The sequence below is a fragment of the Mustela lutreola genome, chromosome 5 (genome assembly GCF_030435805.1).
Source record: "Mustela lutreola isolate mMusLut2 chromosome 5, mMusLut2.pri, whole genome shotgun sequence".
Classification (NCBI taxonomy): domain Eukaryota; kingdom Metazoa; phylum Chordata; class Mammalia; order Carnivora; family Mustelidae; genus Mustela; species Mustela lutreola.
The window spans coordinates 992,268-1,012,247 of NC_081294.1; the positions used below are offsets into that span (position 1 = coordinate 992,268).

Here is a 19,980-nt window from a genome sequence, read left to right on the forward strand (position 1 = left end):
GGGAACCAAGCTTAGAGATGGCTAGTGTGAGTACTTTAGTGGCTGACGGGCTGTGGGGCTGTACCCAGTTGTCTGGCACCTGCCATGGGGTGGCCACGGAGGGGAGGGGCGGGAGTGGTCTCTGGCTGGGCTGGTCTGTGCGGAGCGGGGGAGGTGAGTCAGCCGGCTCTGGGAACGGCCATGCCTCCAGGGTCAGCAGGTCCCAGGAGTCAAAGCCCAGACCCTCCCGCAGGCCGGCAGACTCCTGGCTTGCCGGCAGCACGCCCCCGTTGGGGAGAACGCTGGAGGCCTCCATCCTCACTCCTTTAGCTTGCCTCATCGCCGGTGGCGTCCCAACCCCGTGGGCAGGGGCCTCCGGTCTCTACCACCTGCTGTTCCTTCTGCCTGGACACTTGCATTCCTGCCTCCTCACTGTCTTTACGTATGAGCCGAAAGTCAGGCTGGTAAGACCCAGGGGTCCTGTTACCCTCTCCCCTGGGGTGTGTATGGCTCTCAGGGCGCCAGTGCATTCCATGTGCATTTGACTTGACGTTTAACCTGTTTGGAACAGAACCGTTTCCAAGACACCTTCTGTGAGAGAATTGGGGCCATTTTACAGATTGGGAAATTGAGGCACAAGAAACCCACCGACCCACTCAGCTCATCACCAGGCCACTGACAGCCTCATGTCCTGGGGCCTTTCCTTCTGCTCTCCGGTCCGGACTGCGGGTGGACGCTGCCTCGGGCTCTGCCTTTCTGCAGGCTGCCGTCCCCAGAGAGGTCGTGTTTGTGCTGCTCCGGGCTCCAGTAAAACCACTTCCCATGTGCGGACGCTTGACGTCAGATAAGGCTCGAAATACTGGGCGGCATGTTGTACCCCGTGTGTAGATTGCAACTATCAGGGAGTCCGGCCTCGGGGTCTGCATGTGGGAAAGCCCGTCCGCCCAGCGCCTCGGGTCTCAGGCGCCGCCCGTAGCTGTGTTCTCTGCTCCGCTTCCCTTGCCGTGGAAGACGGGGTCCTCGGTATAAACCGTGATCCGGAATGACGACCTGTCTGTGGCCTTCGTCAACATCTCAGCGAGTTTGGCAGTTCAGAGGCATAGGAGCAGTTTTTCGCGCTTGAACACGTCTTTCTTCATAGCTTCGGTTTGCAGAACAAATGTTTCCGTGTGCTTGTGCTTCCTGAAATGTCAAAAATCCCACAAGTATGAAAACAGTTATTCTCAAAGAAGGGGTCTTTGACGAAGGACAGTTGCTCACCGTGACTCTGGCTTTGCGAAGTGCTGTGCCACATTCCATCCGCTGCGTGCGAAGACAGAGATCTTGGTTAGCGAGGTGGAGGCCAAGTCCCCAAAGGGGAGAGTCACCCTGAGGAGGGCACCCCGGCCGGGCCTGTGAGCCTGCACTGTCACGTCCTCGTCGGTGGAGAAGCATGTGACCCTGTGGGGTGAAGACAGCCTTCCCCGGCCGGCCTGGCAGCTGGCGACAGCCATGGGGCCGCGTCGGTCCGGAGAGCTGCAGGCAGAGCCAAACAGGTCCTGTGGGAGGACCCGGAGGGTCCCGGGGCAGGAGGGCGGGAGGTCTGAGAAGAGGCCTGGGAGGAAATTGATTCCCTAGAGATGACAACGTCCCCCTGCAGCGGGGGCGTGTCCCCCGAACCCAGAGCCGCAGCCAGTGGGTTAGCAGGACGTGGTGCCTCGCGTGGAGACGGGCCGGTCGGACCAGGATGCTCGCCGCCCCTTCCCTCCCTCTCCCCTCCCCGGCCCCTCCCTGTCCTGCTGGCCGCAGGCTCCTGGGCAGAGCCTCTCACACGGCCGGGTGGGTTCCCATGTCTCATTCGGCCTCCGAGGTGAGTGGCGCAGCAGGCGTGGATGGCGTGGGCAGACCTGCGCCTGCCCGTGGACCCGTCCCCAGCATTGCACCTGGACCCACGCACGTGGACCTGTGGCTGCAGGTGCATCCGTCCCTCTTCCCACCACGCCCGCGTGCACAGACGCCAGCTGCGGGGCCGGGACCCGGGGCCGCTCTGCTGTGCACCCGACGTTCTCGCTTTAGCAAACAGGGAAGCTGTTTGGGGCGAGGGCTCTTGGCCTCTCATAACAGACGCTGGAGATCCCTTATCTGGCTTCCTCACTTCAGGGCAGCGGTCGTAAGAGGACCCTTGTACGTATTTTCAACCTTGAGTTGATGAGGCCAGGAACGCATACTGGATCCGGGGCCTTTTATGAGCTACTTGACTTTGAAGCCTCCGTGGCGAGGGCGTGTCCCATAGAGCACGGGGTGGGGGCTGGGATTTGTGTCCGGAAGGTCGTACGGGGTGTGCGGTCCTCGACCCTGGGCGTGTTTGTGTAGTTACAACTGAAACGGTGTGTATTTCGCTCACTGTGTCTTTTTAGGGTGCTCCCCACCGATCACCCAGAACGAGCCCAATTCCTTGTACAGGGGCATCCTTCGAGCCAGGAATCAAGGTCTTGCTGACGTGCTGCTCCGCTGGGCCAGTCCCCTCTGACCTGGCAACCGTGTCCCACTTCAGCCACTTGTAGCCCGCACTGTCCTTGCGGCTGGGGTCTGGGATGGGCTGACGCAGGTCACGGTTTCCCCAGCACATAGGTTACATCCCATGACATGAGAAGGCAGTGGACCAGAGCCATGGGCGTGGGTTCTGCCGTGACCCTGGGAGGGGCTCCGCTGCCCTCAGCCTCCCGTTTCCCCCCTTGGCTGTTTATAGGGACATAGCCTGTGGGGCAAAGCTTGACCCTTCTGGGAGGTTTTCCTTAGGGTTGGGAGAGTGAACACAGGTGGAGTGCCCAGCGCGGGTCTGGCACCGGGTGAGGCCACTGAGCGCCGGCTGTGTTCGCAAGGGCACGGGGCGTTCTGCTCTGGAACCTGCAGCCTTCCCGCCGCAGGGGGCATGGTGGTGGGCAGGTGCGCCTTCCCCAGCCCCAGTCCCTCAACATCTGACAACACTGGGTAAACATAGAGTGTGGATTCTTTTAGGAAGGTTAGGGAATCCGTCTTGCTGCTCTGAGAACCAGATCCTGGATTGCAGATGGGGTTTTGTGGAAAGCTGGCGGTGGGTCCAGAGGCCAACTCGGTTGTGGGGGGAAGGGCACTGCCGACCTGTGTGTCCCACTACAAGACCACAGCTCCACAAGTCCAGGTGTGGACACGTCTGACCCCTGAGGAAGAGCACGAGAACCCTGTGCTGGGCAGCTCACCCCCGTCTGAGTGCGCACAGGTCGTGGGACAGCGGGTCCTCCGTGCTCCCCGAGACTCGGGAGTGTGGTGCTGCGCAACACACACTCGCGTCTCTCCGGGCACACGGCTGGCATGCGTGCGCCGTGTGCGACTTAGCCGTGTAGGTGCGCCGACAGTGCGGGCGAGGCCTGCCCGTGTGTTGGCGGGGTCAGTCGCCCTCATTCACTGACAAGAACTCGGGACAAGTTCTTTCCCCTTCTCAGCCGGGGCTTTGTCGTCTATAGAACGGGGTTAATGAGACAAGCCCTCTCGAGGGTCCCCGGGAACGGCACCCCGCTGTCGGGTCCTCGCTGAGCCGGGCTGCCGGAGGCTGTCGGGGCACAGCTGTCGGGGAGCGCACGGGAGGCCGGGGCCCCTTCCCCTCCGCAGAGCACAGGCCTCTGGTGTTTCTCGTGCTCTGTGGCGACGGAGCGGCCTCCTTCCCTTTGGTGGGTCCCGCGGCCTCTGTTTGGTCTGGAGACTCTCCGGGTCCGTGGCCGAGGCTTCCGTGGGTGCTCGCCCGCCCCACTCGGACCGGCCTGGCCCCTTCATTCCGCTGTCGCTCTGATGCAGAGAATGTCTTCACGGCCGGTCTCACGTGCCCAGAGTGAGACTTCGTTTCGTCAGGAAGCGCGAACTCCTGCGTCCCTCAGCCGTGGGAGGCTTCGCGGAGCAGACATGGGCGGCAGCTCAGCCTGGGCTCCAGCTCTGCCCTCTGGCCGGCGTCTGTGGGAGCGGCTCCGTCTCCTTCCTCTGTCACCAGGAGAGACTCGTGAAGAAAGTGACCACGTGAGTGTTGCTGGGCTGCACCCCCGGCCTGGGCAGGGCGTGAGGCGCTGGTGCGGACCGCAGGGGCCCCGGCGACCCTTGGCAGACGCGCCTCCGGCTTTAAGCAGTGCTCGTGAAGAGTCACGCTCGGTTGCCTAGAGGTGGCGATGACGAGGGGTCCGCGGCCCCGCACAGGCACAGGAGAACACCTGGTGGCCCTGTGACTTCTGCAGACACTCTGTGCTTGACTGGCGTGAAGTGTGGAAGCGGCTTCCCGGGTAGAGACCCTTGCTGGGAAACCAGGACGAGGATGTGGAGTAGATTCCGATGTCACGGACGGGGGGCAGGTGTGTGCTTGTCGTGGGCCCCGTTTTCAGGGACAGGCCTCAGGGGCCAGCTGCCTGGGGGTCGGGAGGGCTTTCTCCGGCCAGCCGGGGACCCCGAGGAGCATGTGTGCTGACCCGACTATCATCCGCTCCGTCCACAGTCAGAGGCAAGGATGCAGCCAGACCTCAGCGGGCAGCCTTACCCGAAAGGTGTGTCCAGGAGTCTCTCCTCTTAGAATCATCTTCCACCTTAGGATGAGAAGCTCTCGCTGAAGCCTGCGGACAAGCAGGCTGGCCCAGCTCTGTCTGTCTGCCGCATTTCGCAGCTGCGCCCCCTCGCCAGCCCCGAGCCACGTGCAGCGGCTTCCTTATGAGACCCGATTCCCCGAACCCTTGTGTCTACTGCTACTGCAGCTCAGCAGTGAAGACGGTTTCTGGGAGGAGGAGACATTATCGCTTGATCGACGTCGCAAGTTCTTACCTGATTGTCCCCCCACGGTTTCTCCCAACCTGACGGCTGCACAAGGCGCCCCGGGGGGCCAGCCTGCCTCCACCACAGGCTGGGGGGAATTGCCCTGATGGCTTTTCCACCAAGGTCTGAGGCGGCTTGCCGCTGGGAGAGGGCGTAGTGGGGGTGATGACGATGGCACCTTGGGAACCCGGGTCAGGACACTCTGGGCAGGGTTGAGGGCCAGCCTGCGAGGAGCACACGGGCAGACGGGGGGCCCCGTTCTGTCTTGGCTCAGCCGGGGCCGGACCAGGGCTGGCCCTGCCAGTGGCCTTTTCTCTGGTTCCACGAGTTAGCCTGAGACCTTGCACTGGGGGCTGTAACTTGCGGCCCCGGCCCTGGCCCGTCCCACTTGTCCCTCAGTGTGTGATCTGAACCGGGCCCTCCCCCTGCAAACCGTGGGGGCGTCCGCCTGTACCTGGCCACGCCTGGGCAGAGTCTGCCAGGAAACCTGCCCCTTGGGGGTCCTCAAAGCCACCGTCCTGCTGCCCGTCCCCATCACACCTCCAGAAACAGGTCCCTGCTGACCTGTCTCCCTTCCGCGTGCACAGACGCCCCATCTACAAGCCGGGAATCTGCTTTTCCTTGAGAAAATGGCTTTGAGTCACAGCAATGTCCACTCCGAATCGGGGCTGAGTGTGGCTGGTGTGGAGACCTCGCGCTGCCGCACCGCAGGCTGCTGGTGGGCTGTGGCTGGGTGGGGACAGCTCCTGGCTCCGGTTTCCAGATAGGCTCCCTGCCGTGTGATGCCGTGCGGCTGCCAGCCTCCTCTGCGGGGTCAGCCCCCGGGACAGGCTTCATCTATCCCGTTTGCCCGCACTCCTGCACCGCACAGCAGCTCTCGGAGATGCTCAGTCAGCATTTGGGGAGTAAGAGAATTAAAAAATGAATGACTCGGTCTAGGGAGAGGACAGAGCTTTGGTGCTGGTCGCACCGTCTTACGAATATTTTACCCCACGAATGAAGGAGGGGTTAAATCTAGAAAGTGTCATCTTCAAGCTAAAAAAATAGGGTTTATCGTAATGACTTTGGGATAGAGAAAGATTTCCTACGAAGCCCACTAAAGACAGGCTGTACAGAAAAATACTGATGCGCGTCAGCAAGACCACGCTGTAGACATCTTACGTAGACCACGGGGAGTACAAGCTACTAGTGGGCACAGGATAGTTACAAAGAACGTCACGACGTGTACGATGTGAAGAGGTTCGCAGAGCCTGTGGAAAGCGCACAACAAAATGACGGGCAGAGGACGGGACAGGCCGTGGCCAGAGGACGCACCCCGCATGGCGAACACGCGGAGAGAAGATGCTCGTGTGGCTGCAGCTCCGGAAACGCAGAGGCGACCCCCGGGGGGTAATTTCATTTTGGAATTGAGAACATCGGAAGCTGCCCATCAAGGGGGAAGGCATAGCCTGTTTGCGCAGTCACCTGTGGCCTTCCCAATGTTGTCACACTCATAACCAGGAGTGAAAGGCCCCACGGCCGGTGGCGCCAAGACACAGCCCCAGAGCCCCGTTGAATGCGGGTTTGCTTTAGAAGCACGAGATGCTCCAACGGGAGACCTGGGGCGGCGGGGTGGACCGGCTTTGCTGGGCAGAGACTGTGGCTCAGCGGAAAGTTTCGGCGGGGCTGGCGGACAAGGCCCCGTGGCCGGGTGCGGGCCGAGGGGCCGAGCAGGGTCTGCTTGGGAAAGCGAGCTGGGGGCGCCGGTGTGAGGAGCTGGTGGTGAGGAGAACGTTCACGAGGCCTTGCTCACGAACTGTAAGTTTAGTTTTATTTTGTTTGATAAGGAAACTGGTTTTTACACATTTAATTTCAGCTTTCCAGTTTTATTTTACTTTTGCGGTTGGAAGTGTTACTCTAAATGGAAGTTGTTTTACTGCTCACGGGATTGCCACGGATCTGGCCCCAGACGCAGCTCTGTGGGCGAGCCCCCGGGTTCGGGGCAGAGCCGAAGAGAACGGGCGCCGCGCCCGCCCCCCGTGCTCTGGCAGCGTCGGGTCTCTGTGGGAGACGCTCTGCCACGGGCTGACGGTGTCAGCAGGGGGATCGTTCCGGGCCGACACTTGGCAAAGGCCGTCCTCAGCCAAATGCGGTTTTGAAAGGATTTGATCTGTCATTGCACTTGGCTCCGTTAGCGGAGGGAAAGAGACAACAGTTTATCTCGCTTCTGATTCTGTGATCATTTCAGTTTCAATCTAAATGCCGTGACCCTGGCAGGTCGCGGGCTTCCGGCACGGAGCGGCGTTTCGGCGACTTTGGGAAAAGAAACCCCATTCACACGAGTCAGAGTTTTATGAGCGGCTGCCCCCTTTCCCGCCGTGGCTGTGCTGTGATGTTGACCCAACACGACACACAGCTCCCTCTGTCCCCTGCTGGACGGTGGCCCGGCGTCTTCGGTCTGTGGATCGAGATCACTCAGCGCCGGAGAGCTCAGGGCAACAAGAAGCCTCTGTTCCGGCGACGACGGGCTCTGAGCAGAAAGGGTCCCTGCGCGCGGGCTGGGTGATGAATCACAGGCCGGCGCCCGGACAGAGAAGGGTCTTTAATAAGGCCATCCCGGTGGGTGGGGCGGAGCCCAGGGCCGGTTCTGCTTCAGTGGGTGAACTTGGAGGGAACCCCGTCCCACGACCGCCTCTGGCACCCGGAGCCCAGCCGTCCTCACAGCCACCTCTTCCCGGCTTCCAGGACCCCGGCACCTGGCTTTGAGTAAGGGGCCGGTCGGCACTCTTCCACTCTTGGAGGACGCCCCCTCCTCTACACACTCGGAACCGAGAGCGTGGTTCCAGCAAGGAGACATACTCCGAGGCCGCCTGTGGCACTCGGTTTCGTCCTCAGTCCTGGCTTTTTTTGGCTTTGAACTCCGCGCTGCTTGGATGGCTCCCCAGAAGGAAGGGGAAGGATCCCTGATGTCCAGCACCCCAGGGAAAGTGTGTCCAGGGACAGCCTCTGCGAGGCCGGGGCCCTGGAGCTGCTCTGATCACCCCCAGTGGGGAGGGTGGGGGTCCCCCCTAAGTAGTGTGACCTCTGACCCCAGCCCCCAACCCAGGACAGGCAAGATGGGCAGCAGGTACCAAGTCACAGGTACGGCCTGGGGAGGAGGGCCCTGCCTGCCTCGCAGGGGCACACAGGCTGTCCCGGGACCCACATGACATGGCTGGGGCCACGGGACAAGTCTTGGTAGTGACAGGGTCATAGGTCGCCCTGGCAGATCGGGGAGGGGGCGCAGCTAGGGGGCTAGTTTGAACATTCTAGGTCCCGGGAGCAACCCAGAAGCCATGAGCCTCCACCTCAGGGAGCCAGCCCTGAGCAGCCTTTCCCGCCGAGGGCAGGGGACTCGCAGTCAGGCCCCGGGGACGGCGTTTCGGTGCGCCTTTAGACGTCTGTTTTGCCGGCCATGGTGAGATCTTCTGAAGGTGGCCTGTTGTTCACGTCAGTGCACTGAAGTCTCTGTCTCAGAGCGTCAGCAGAGCAGAAGCCGAGAGGGACCCCTTCCTCCTCCTCCTCAGGCACATTCCGCAAAGTAGCGCTTGGCCCAGACCCCGGCGGCAGAAGCAGGGCTGGGATCGCGCCGCTGGGGGTCCCAGGGCTCTCCCCGTCCGGGCCCCCTCTCTCCAGCCGCTGCCCCCGTGGTCTCCCACCCCAGCCGGCCCCGCTTCCTCCCTCCAGCCAGTGTCTCTGGGCCTGTCTTCAGAGTTCCATGCGTCTGGCCTGGGACATGTGGGCGTCCGGAGGCTCGTGCAATGAAACCCCTCCCTTCTATGCGTGGGTCCCCACTCCCACATCTGTGTCCTGACGAGCCCCTCCCACCGCTGTGTTAAGTGGGACGCAGTGTGGGCAGGTCTGGCCGGTGGCTGTGTGGCGGGGAACAGGGGTCCCGTCCAGAGGGTGGCCGGCCTGGGCTTCCGTGAGGACAGGGGCTCTCCCGTGGGCGAGGGCCACTCGGCACCGAAGCTCTCCAGGGCAGCCGAGTGCTGCGCGGCCTGGTTCTGCCGGGCATGTCTGTAAGCAGGGCTGTAGCGGGCTGAGCTCCGCAGCATAGGGTAGGGAAGGGGCGGCACAGTTCGGAAGCGGGTGACGAGCAGGATCCGGGTGCAGACCCAGGTGCAGACACAGGGCGTCACTTTGTGTCCTTGACGGAGGCGCGGGCCGTGGCTGGTCAGCTTCCCTGTCTGTGGGGTGACGAGTTTGGCTCCGCGGCCCCGACGCGCGTGCGGTTTTAACCTGCTTGTTGACGGCCCAGCCCAGAGGCCAGGGCCGGTGCTAGCGCCTGTCCCCACCTTTCTTGCCCTGTCCTGGAGGCGCTTGGGTCCTGCTGTCTCGGCATACGCGGATTCTGACCATAGTATAGATTGGTGGGAAATGACTCTTCTGTTCAAACTAGTGTTATTTGAGCTCGCAGTGATTCATTTTAGTTTCACGTTCCAGGCCGCGTGCTCCCCCACAACCGTGTGTGGAGAGCGAGGCCCTGCCCCAGGTGCCTCTGCCCTCGGCGCGTCTCTCCAGGACGCTCGCATGGCACTCGAGGAGGCAGGGTGGGTGGCGCAGGCTCTCGGACCATGGGCAGGGGCGAGACCCGGAGCTCACCCAGCACCACCCTGTCCCCCATGCCTGTGTGGACCTGTGTCCAGGGGCTTCCCGACCTGTGAGGCCAAGAGGCTGTGAGGTGCTGTGGGGGCCCCACTGGGCAGCTGCCCCGCCCGAGCCAGGACCCAGTCCGCCCGCAGCCGGCTGCTTGGGGTGTGACACACTGTGCTAATATTTACCGGGCTGTCGATTCTTACTTAGATCCTTCCTGAAAACGTCTCTCGAGTGTTCCCCTGCACGCAGCGCGTCAGGTTTCCCCGGATGCCCGGCTCGCCTGTGGTTTTCTACACACTCCACCTGCCTCAGTAGAACTCGCCCGCCCTCTTGTCACTCTTCGCTCCGTGGGGCCCACCGGGCGCGGCCTAAGGGGCTGGTCTACGTGACACGTCACATGCGGAAAAGAGAAGCGTCAGTGAGCCAACCCATGGCTTCCACGAGCTACGCACGTCCGCGCCCGCCCTTGCCCGGACTTCCTGTGAGCGAGTGAAGTAAGTCTCATGAGGGTCAGGTCACTCCAAGGACACGGTCAGGGTCTGGGCGATTTAGGACCGGAGGGATTCACACATGGGGGAGAGTCAGGGTTGTGGCCGGACCAGCTGGGCACCGAGCTGGTGGGACAGGGTCATTTTACTCGCCGATGGTGACGGTGGGGGGGTGGCTTCAGGCTGGTCGTGGGGGCCGGATGACTGCCAGAGGCGGAGCAGACTAGGATTCTGTCCCGCCCCCTGGGGACCCCAGCACAGCCTCGACACTGATCTGGGGAGGGCACGAGCTTGCCGTCCGTGACCCGATATGCTTCTCGTTGACAGAACCACCCTCGGGGTGCAGAGGCACATGTTCCAGAGAAGCTGGAGGCTCAGAACGGTGGGGGTCCTAGGCTCCGAGGGGTCACCTCACAGACTACAGCCTCACGTCCAGTCCTGCCTCACTCCCGGGACCCCCTGTCCCAGACCAAGGACGGCGCGGACCGAGAAAGTGGCGATAAGCTCACGACCAAAATGTGACGGCAGGGGGGGTGTGTTTCCGAGCACTGCCCGATGGGGGACGGAGGTGTGACCGCCCGGCTCTCAGTACATGGGGCCTCATCCTGCCTCCGGGTCTGCGCTACTCTGACCCTGCTCTCCGCGAGCGGCTGGGAACATCCTCCTCACGTGCATGGAGAGCTGAGCCCACGCCCGACGTGGGTCCCTCGGTGTCCACGGGGCTCGTGAAAGGTGGCGCTATGTCCATCTGATCCCCCGTGTCCGGCCCACGTGCCCTGCCACACGGAGCAGACCACGTATCTCTGGCGATGCCCAGGATTGAGTGTGTTGGGATACAAAGGCCTGGCCACCGGGCCTCAGCCAGGGCCACCTCTGGGGTACCGCTCTCACGCAGAGCTCCCGTGGGATTAGGGGACACTGGCCTTCTCCGAGCCCCGTCCCTGCCCTCCCCCTCCCCCCACTGCCCTCAGGCTGTTCCGGACTTCTCTCCCTCAGTAACCGTAAGAATCTCCCGCTCAGAAGGGAGGGTCTGATACAGGTGTGACTGGTCAGGGTAGGCTTCCCTGAGGGGGAGGTCACTGCTGTGAGGCCAGGACAACGAGCAGGAGTTCACATGACTCAGGGATGGACGCCGAGGGAAGAGCCTGTGCAAAGGCCCTGCACGGGGAAGCAGCCGGTGGACGGAGGATCGAGGAAGGGAACAGAAAACGGAATCATGAAATCCTGTGGAGCCCTTCAAAACGAAGCTTCTGTGGAACGTCTATGACAGACAATTCTTTCTTTTTAAGATTTTATTTATTTATTTGAAAGAGCGCGCGCAAGCAGGGCAGTGGCAGAGGCAGAGGCAGAGGGAGCAGCCTCTCCTTCGAGCAGGGAACCTGATGCGGGGCTCGATCCCAGGACCCGGAATCATGATCTGAACCACAGGCAGACGCCTCCCAGACGGAGCCCCCAGGCGCCCCGATGCAGACAATTCTTAAGAAAATGTTCTATGGTGTCTACGGCCATACCATCCTGAACGCGCCCGATCTCGTCTGATCTCGGAAGCTAAGCAGGGTCGGGCCTGGTTAGTACTTGGATGGGAGAAAATGTTCTATGGAAATGACAAGACACAGCAGGCATGGCTTCAAGCCTGAGTATTGGGTCTTTGCGGAGAGAAAGCCACGGGGAAGGTGGCAGCCGTGGCTCCAACTGCCTCCCCCTCTGCCTCTGCCGGGATATGAGGCTCTCACACATCGGGACAAGTCCGTGTGGTGGGACACAGCTCAGAGCGTTAGAACTTTTCCTTTTGGGTATTTGCTGGACGGTGAACTTCTTTTGGAAGCTGTTTTCCTAAGGCTTCTTCATGAACCCACTGAGGAGATGAGGCCAGGTCACTCGGGATTCACGCACACGAGCCGTGCGGTGCGGAACTCCGTGCTCAGCTCACGGCGACACGAGAGTCTTCGGATGCGCGCGTGGCCACCGCGCAGGGGAGACAGCGGAGCTTTATGGGGTCATGACTGCCTGAGCCTCAGGTGGCTGTCAGCGCGCGCGGGCAGCCAGTGTCCGAGGCTGGGGACTCATGCTGCGTGGGGGGCACGTCCTGTGGGGGCCCTGACCTTGGCCCCAGGCACCGGCCCCAGGTCGGAGGTGACCCGCGATGGGACAGCTCAGAGCTACAGACATTTGTTCTGTCAGAGGTCAGAGGTCAGAAGGCAGGAAATCAAAGGTCAGAGTGCCGGCTTGTCGGCTCCTTCTGAATTCTCTGAGAAGGGATGTGGTCCAGGACTGTCTCCAGCTGCTGGGGCTGCTGGTGTCCTCTGTGTGCATGGCTTGTGGGTGCCTCCGGCCACTGCCACCTCCATGTGTCTGTGTCGGGGGCACACGGGTTCTGGTGGGTCAGGCCCCGCCCTAGTGACCACTGTAACCGGTCGGCTCCGTAGAGACCCGTCTCCGTTAAAGCCACGCTCTGGCACTGGGGCTCGACTCTAACACATCTTTTAGGGGGATGCAGCTCAGCTGCTAACACCCAGGAGGGGATGCCCCCAGCCCTCCCAACCCCCACTCTTCGGTTGGACACAGCGCCAGGGCACCGTGTGGGCTCCTGCGCCATTGCTTCCCAGCCGCTGGGGCCCGTTTGCTTAGGGAGTGTCTGACCTAAAGCTCGCACACGCTCAAGGCCACTCCCATGAGCCCAAAGCAGGAGGCACTCGGAGTCTTGGCTCGGCCCTTGTGATCGGCACCAACCTGAGCCTGCCGGCCAGCTTTCATACCTGGCGGGACACTGGTAGGGCTGTGCAGGTCCCCGACAGGGGGCCCGGCTGGCAACTGTTGGCTGACCCCAGCAGAAACCCCAGGAGCGAGGGCACGACGGCCCTTGAAATGGGGTCCGCCTGCAAGGGAGAGCAGGTCCAGGCTGGGAGGGCTCTTTCTGGCATCCTGAGCAGGCCAGTGGGGGCAGCTGGCAGCACCGCAGCACCAGAGAGGCTCCCCTCAGCCAGCTGCGTGGGTGAACGGCCCCTCCCAGGGCAGGGTCTCTGGAGGGAGGTGCAGCTGGCTCCCCGCCCCCCGCTCCCTGCCCCCCAAGGCCAGGCTGTGGGACAAGCTTCAGCTGCAGGCACGGGTGCTCGTGTCCCTGATGCTCTCTGGGCGCGTGCTGCATCCCCTCCAGCATGACAGGGTCCTGTGGGCTGGGGCGGAGACACGCGGGCGCTCTCGTCCGTGCCGCACCTGAGTGGGCGAGGTCTGGGTTCAAGTCTGCCCGTTTCCCTCCGTGGCTGAGGGGCCTGGGCTGTGGCCCGTCCCTCCGCCTCAGGCGGGAGCGTCCGGAAGCACGAGCAGGAGGGTCTGGCATGGGCGACCCCTGGTCAGTTCACGGCAGGCAGAGAGACTCACTTCCCGCGCTTCTCCCTCTGCCGCAGCTCGGGGGAGCCGCTCACGGGCCTTAGCTCGGGCGCCTCAGAACGTCAGGCCCCCACTGAGCCCCACCTGCTGTCCAAGCCCGCGTGAGCGCACGTGCCGCCACACACTCGGGAGAACGAAACGTCCTCCTCTTCGTGGGCCCCCCCGGGGGGCCTGTGCCTCTCAGAGCTGGGGCGGGTGTCGCGCTCTGTGGGGGAGGGGCCGCTTGAGGGGACGGGCTCTTTCTGGACAAAGCCCCAGGCGTCAGTGCTTTCAAAGACAGCTCCTTTCCTGGGGGGCTCATCGTAAGCGCTGCATCCACTTAGGGGGACCCCAGCCAGCCATGGGCCGAGGGAGGTCGGGTGCCACACAGGCCCGCGAGCGTCTGCGGGCAGCGAGCGCTGGTGGCTGCTGCAAACAGGAGCTTCTCTCTGGCTGACACTTCAGAATCAGCAGGTCAGGGGCATGGTGCCAGGTACTAGAGCCCAGGCCTGGCGGCTTTGGCTCCCAGAACCAGGACGTGGGTGCATCCACACAGGACGTGCTGGGGCAGGAGGCTGTCTCATGGCTGCGCCCCTCCCTGGGCTCTCCTGTCCTGCCTGCGGGGTGGGGACATCACCCCTTTGTTCCGCTTGGAGCACAGGCTCCAGGATTCCTGGCCCCGAGGGGTCTGCGAGGGCACCCGAGCGCGCACAGCTGTCCCTTGTAGCCAAGACTCTGGGCTTCCCGATGAGGCTTCACTTCGGGGGTGTTTGGAGGAACTGGAGGACCCCTGAGCAGAGAAAAGTGTGGGGCTGAGTCTGGGGGTCCTGCTGGGGGGCTGAAGAGGTGTGTGGAGGAGGTGCACAGAGATTTGCCCGAAATTTCCACTCCTGACCCAGTAGCAATAGTATCTTGCTGCGGAAGTGAGCCTTAGTGAAAAGTCTGGAATGTGGATCTTTCTGTGTGTTGGGTCCAGGGGCTTCTAGATCTCCAGCATGGCCACCGGCGCGGGTACTGGCCGTCAGTCATGATGAAAAGCCAGTTTCTTCCTTCGACGGAGATTACTGCAGCCCTGGCACTTGGCCAGCCGCCTTCCTTGTCTAAGGTCTTTCCCTCCTCTTCAGGCGCCAGGCTTGGTGGGAAGGTCAGGTCTCAGGGCCCTTGAGGACACACGGGGCCCCGCGCTGCAGGGCCTACTGCTTGCCGTCTGTCCGCCATGGGCCCGGGGCGAATGGCTCCCCGCCAGCGCGTCGGGGGGTCACCTCCCGTGGAGACCACCACCCTCTGACTTCTCCCATCCCGTGGAGCCTCTGGGGCAAGGGGAGCTCAGAGACCGAGTTCATGCCGGACCTGGAGCCGCCAGCCCCTCCCTTCTTGTGCACGAAGACGACCGGGAGCGAGTGCCAGCGTTCCATTCCTTCTCCAGGGCCGCCTCAGTCACACGCTGTGTCATGGTGCAGCCCGGCCTGCCTGGGGGGTGACTCACTGCCCACCAGATGTCTGGGGTTGGGACTTCCCTCTGGCCACTTCTACTCAACTGAACGGGAAGGATGGGGGCCAGCCCCGAACAGACCCAATCCCTCCACCCCACGCGTCTGCCCAGCCGCCTCACCTGGGTGCCGCCGGCCAAGCAGGCGGGGTGATCCTCCTGCCCCCCGCAGCCCCGTCCTCGGGCAGTCCCCGAAACCCACGCCCACAGCTGGGTGCAGTGACAGCTTACTCCCAGCTGAGCCTGAACGTGAAATACAGTGAAGTGATTTCTGAGACAAAGCTCATTTTGAAGGATTGTAATTTGGGAAACTCTGGTCCATCTGTTAGGCGACCCGAATGAGAGCTCGGCATGTTGCTTCCGCACGTAAGACGCCCATGGGCTCTGCACTTTGTTTTGTTTTCAACTAGGAACTTTATCATCGCGTGGTTCTCATGACCAGAGCAGGGTTGGAGTTTGCAAAGCGTTTTACAGAATTACCTTGTGGGGACCCCGACAGTGCAGGGGAGGGGTTATCCTGCAACTTCCGGGCGAGGGGGCGAAGGAAGACAGAGATTCTGAAGCAAACAGCCCTGCCTGGGGCGCCCCTCGGCAGGCCTGCTGGCTGCCGTCCTCCAGGAGACACGGCAGGTCCCCACGGGGACCCTCCCGCAGGAGCCCTGTTAGGTCCTCTGCGTTTTCCCTTCTGGTTCTTTGGAGGCGAGGGCCCGGCTCTGAACGCGGGCGGTGGGCCTGGCTCCGAACGCGGGCGGTGGGCCCGGCATTCCCCAGCACCTGCGAGGCAGCCGGGGCCATACCTGCGTTGCTGTGGGATGTTGGTCGCAACCTGTGAGCCAAGAAGAGCCCCATCGCTTATTTATTCCGATTTCCTCAGTTTTTACCCAGGGTCTGCCCTGCGCCCCAGCAGCCTGCCCCGGCTCCCACGTGACATTCAGCCTCCCCCGGGCTATGGCGGTTTCTCAGACGTGCCTTGTCCTTGGCGACCTGGACCCTTTTAAAGAGGACTGGGCAGGTGTTTCGGAGAATGTCCCGCAGCTGGGACGAGCCTGGTGGGCTGCGGGTTTGGGAGGAAAACTGGAGAACAAGCCGTCATGGATGTCGAGCTTGACCTCTGGCTGAGGGGTGTTCGGGGCTTCTCCGTTCTCGGTCCCTGTGCACAGCCCACACGTGGGCGAGGGAACTGCGTGGCCCTGAGCATGGAGCGGTCTCTCCGCTCACCGGGAGTCCTCTGTCCTGGAAGCAGCTTTCGCCTCCTGGGTGTTGATCGACCCGACTGCTGACATCTGTGTGGACACGAGGAGGGCTCCTGTGGGTTTTGGGTTAGGACCTGGGGCCCCGTGGGCATCGCTGCCCACGCCGTTCCCGAGGCAGGCATGGTGCACGGAGGTGTCGCTGCTGGGCTGCCGCAGAGACGCTTGGCCCCTGCGTGTTGTGGCCGGATCTGGCTCTGTCTTGGTCTGTCCTTGGTCTGCAGCATCTCTGTCTTCTCTCTCTTCTGATCTGGGTTATCTCGTGTTGTATGAGTCCCTCTCCACAGTGCACACGTTCTCTGCAGGAGCAGGCCTCCTGCCCCCGCCCCGCCTGCCCTCCCGCACTGTGAGCTGACCACAGCCATGTCTTTGGGGAACCAGGAGCCCACCGCTAGGACACAGGCCAGACACAGGCCTGCAGAATCCTGCCGGGAAAAGGATGGGCCCCACCTGGCTCCACGTCTGTGGTCTGTCACTTGCAGTGCCACGGAGGCTGGAGTGAGGGTCAGCGAGTGGCTAGTGCCCCCCAGGCCCCCGGCGCTGGACTGCGGTCTGCTGCCATCTTGTTTGCTGGCTCTGGAGGGACAAGCTCCTGGCTGTCTCGGGGCAGCCCGGAGAGGGGGGTCTGCTCCATCCCGCCTGTGGGCCCCGCTGAGCCCTGGCCCTGCTTGTACTTTGTGCTAGATGACGTGTCCACCCCAGCTGAACGCATTTCCCAGCAGAAGCCGTCCTGTCACAGGGGGAGCCTGCCAGGTCAGGTTAGGTCCCGGGTGGGGAGGAACGGGGGCAGTTAGAGTCGGCACCCCTCTGCACCCTGTCCTGCTTGCAAACCCTCCACTTGCCAAAACCTCGTGACCTGCAAACCAACACTTTGTGGCACTTTCATGGACATTTCCGGGTGGCTAGAGCGATGGAAATTGGGGTTTGGCCTTCCTGTCTTAGCCCCTTCTATAGACATGAGGCCATTTCAGCCAACCGACAGCCTTGGTTTCTGCATTTTTGTGTTTTTGGATGGTCACTCCGCTGTTTAAATTGCTTTAATGCAGTGTTTGGGGGGGCGTCGGGGGGCTGCGTGCTGCGGTTCACGAGAACGGGCTGCCTTGCTCTCACTAGAGTCAAGCCGCAGGGATTTAAACAGATCAGTGTTTCCTTCGACTACAAAACCGCTCAAATATTAAGTTGAGCCCCAGTTTCCAAAGAAGACAAAACACCGTGTTAGCTGGCTACTCCTGGGTCCGACCTTCACCCGGAGGTATCCGGCACCCTCTCCTCATCTACAAGCAGACCTCCCCAGCCCCCCACGACAGGGACCTGCGCTTTAGACACTTCTTCAGTGACACAGGACACATTTGTGGCCGCTCCTTTATCCTGAGAGCCCTGAGGAGCGGATGTGGGGCAGCAGGGCCCAGACAACCGGGGAGCACCCCCCAGGAGAAAGCTAGTTCCTCTGGGCAGACGGGGAGTGCCCAGGCCACCCTGCTCAGAAAGCTCTGCTTCAGATTCCAGAATCAGGACCATGATGGGAGGCACTGAGCCGGGGAGCCCACTGCCCACAAGACCGTCTGAAGACTCAGACGTAGGAGCAGATTTGCTCCTGCCTGGTTCATGGCTGGCTCCTACCTCTGCTCCCTGGGCATTCACGGCCGGCTCCTACAACTGTGAAAACACATGCTAGCGTGGTGGTTAATTTAAGGGTCAGCTTGACTGGATCATGGGGCGGCTGGAGATGGGGTCCTCCCGATCAGGACCGCAGCGACCAGTCGGTGCAGGGCCCGTGCTCCCTTGCTCGCTGCGTGGGCCCTTGGATGGCACAGCTCTGGTTCCGTGGCTGGCACAGCCCGGCCTGCAGTAAGCGAAGCGAAGCTGCTGAATGAGTTTTACTGGAGAGAGGGGACCGTTCAGACTTGCTCCACGTACGGTTGACGATGGCTGTGAGTCACACGGAAACTCTGCTGTTGGGGGATTCCTGGGGACCTGGTTTTAGTTCATGAGGAGTGTGAGTTACAGATTCTGTTGAGAAAGACACTGGCTGGTTTCATCACGTTGTTGGGCAACAATAAAATTGGTAACTAAAATTCTTCCAAGAAGAATTCCTGCCAGGTCGCTTCTATCGAATGAATGTATGGTCATTTATTTTACCGTAAAAATTACTCACTCACAAACAGAAGCTTTAAAAATCCGAACAGTTTGCTCTCTCCGCATTGATTCTGACACTTACTTAACGGGGCGTTTTCAGTCTGTCGGCCTCACGGGCAGGCTGGGAGCCCCAGTGTTTGAGAAATGGAGAGTCCCGGGTGCCCTGACTGTGCTCTGTGGCTGGTGGTGTCGGGGCTCTGCCTCTTAGACAATCACCCCCAGCCGTTCTTACGGCCCCGACGCCCGGGAGCCACCGCGTGGGCCCGCCTGCTGGTGCCGCGGTGTGCGCTGGAGCGTCAGGCTTGGCTGAAGCCGCTCGGCGGGTGACAGCGACCACCCTGGGAGGGGCTGCCCGGCGGGGAGCATGGCTGAGCACACCCAGGGGTCTGGGTGACCCGCTTGAGGGACGCATCAGCCCTCAGAACCAACAGACTCCACGACTTCGTCTCTGGCCGCAGCAGAGGCTGCGTGTCCCCAACTCCGCGGCGGGAGCGCGGACACGTGCAGGACCGCCCCCTCCTCGGCGACGGGCTGTGAAGGGGAACGTACCACGTCCTCCTTGCTCGGTCCCTCCAGGCCGTGTGGCGCTGCTGGGGTCCCCGCTGCCGGATCCGACCCGCTGCGCGCTAGACACGGCAGGACGCCCACAAGCTCCCATGGCCGCCGACCTTCTGGAGCAGCACTTCCCAGATCCTGCGGCCGCCTAGGGCTCGCCCCCGTCTTCTCCCAGGTTACAGACCTCTGCTGGGCCCTGGAGAGCCTGGCTGGGCTGGCCAGCGCCGGCCCCGGCCCCGCGTGTCCCACCGCCCCTCGGTGGGGGAAGCTTTCCTCTCTCTTGTTCACGTTCATTTAGGAGCACTTTAGGGTGAAGACGCTGTTACCCAACAACACCGAGATAATGAGGGGCTCCCGTGATAGCGATGGGCCGGACCCATGGAAAGGCACCACGAGCTGTGAAACCGACCTGACTTTTCAAGAGCCCTTCCGGGCCGCTTGGCACCGAGCTGCCTCGTGCGGGGCAGTTCACACAACCACAGGCCAACGGAAGTGACACGGGACGACGGAGGTGTTTGCTTAACCGAGCGCAAGGGAAGAAGAGAGAAAACAGCAGCAAAGAGGCGGTGGCGCAGGGACCGAGATGAGGCAGGAGAGCGCACGGAGACTGGTGTTACCGGAAGTCCTAGCTCGCGTTGATGCAGACTGAATTAGTGCCAGGAGCACCAGGCTTGAAAAGGTTGTAAGAGAATAGAAGTAAGTGGCGCCCCGCAGACTTTAACCACAGAAAGCGGGTTAGCGGAGATAGGACCCGGTTCGGTAGGCGTTGCTGTGAGGACGAGTGCTAGGGACAGAGGGACGACTCGCGAAGACGGACACTCCATCCAGGGACGACCTGACAGTTGTAAATTGGATGCATCTGATAACGGAATCTCAAAGATATGTATAGCAAAAATCAACAAAATGAAACTAAATAGTCGAACCCACAGTCATAGTAGGCTGTTTGAAGATGGCTTTCCCCGTAACCGCACAATCAGAACAAGTCAGTTACCCAAACACGTGTAGTTGACCCCGGTGGGGCATCGCCGGCCAGCCCGTGGGACACGTGCTCTCGCTAAGTACATTTGCTCACATGGGTCATACGCTGGCCCAAAAAACGAGCTTCAGTATATCTAAAGAAATTAAAATAATAAAACATTTTCTGACTACAAGAGAGTAAAGCTAAAAATCAATAGCAAAAACTCACCTCAGAAAGCAGCCCTCCGGTATTATGCCGAGTGGAGTAAGTCAGAGGAAGACAACTATCCTATGATCTCTCTGATGTGAGGAGGTGGAGACGCAACGTGGGGATCTGGGG

General features: G+C 61.7%; 1 long non-coding RNA gene across 3 annotated transcripts in view; it reads left to right on the forward strand.

Annotated features, from left to right (window-relative positions):
• Positions 1 to 19,980, forward strand: part of LOC131831545 (uncharacterized) — a 68,062-nt gene that overhangs the window by 2,525 nt on the left and 45,557 nt on the right. For 2 of the 3 annotated variants that reach the window (XR_009353679.1, XR_009353680.1), the window contains exon 1: positions 121 to 9,893. This is a non-coding gene — a long non-coding RNA (uncharacterized LOC131831545). Of the gene's footprint in view, positions 1 to 120; positions 9,894 to 19,980 lie in introns of those variants that run through there. The other variant, XR_009353681.1, reaches the window with a different exon arrangement.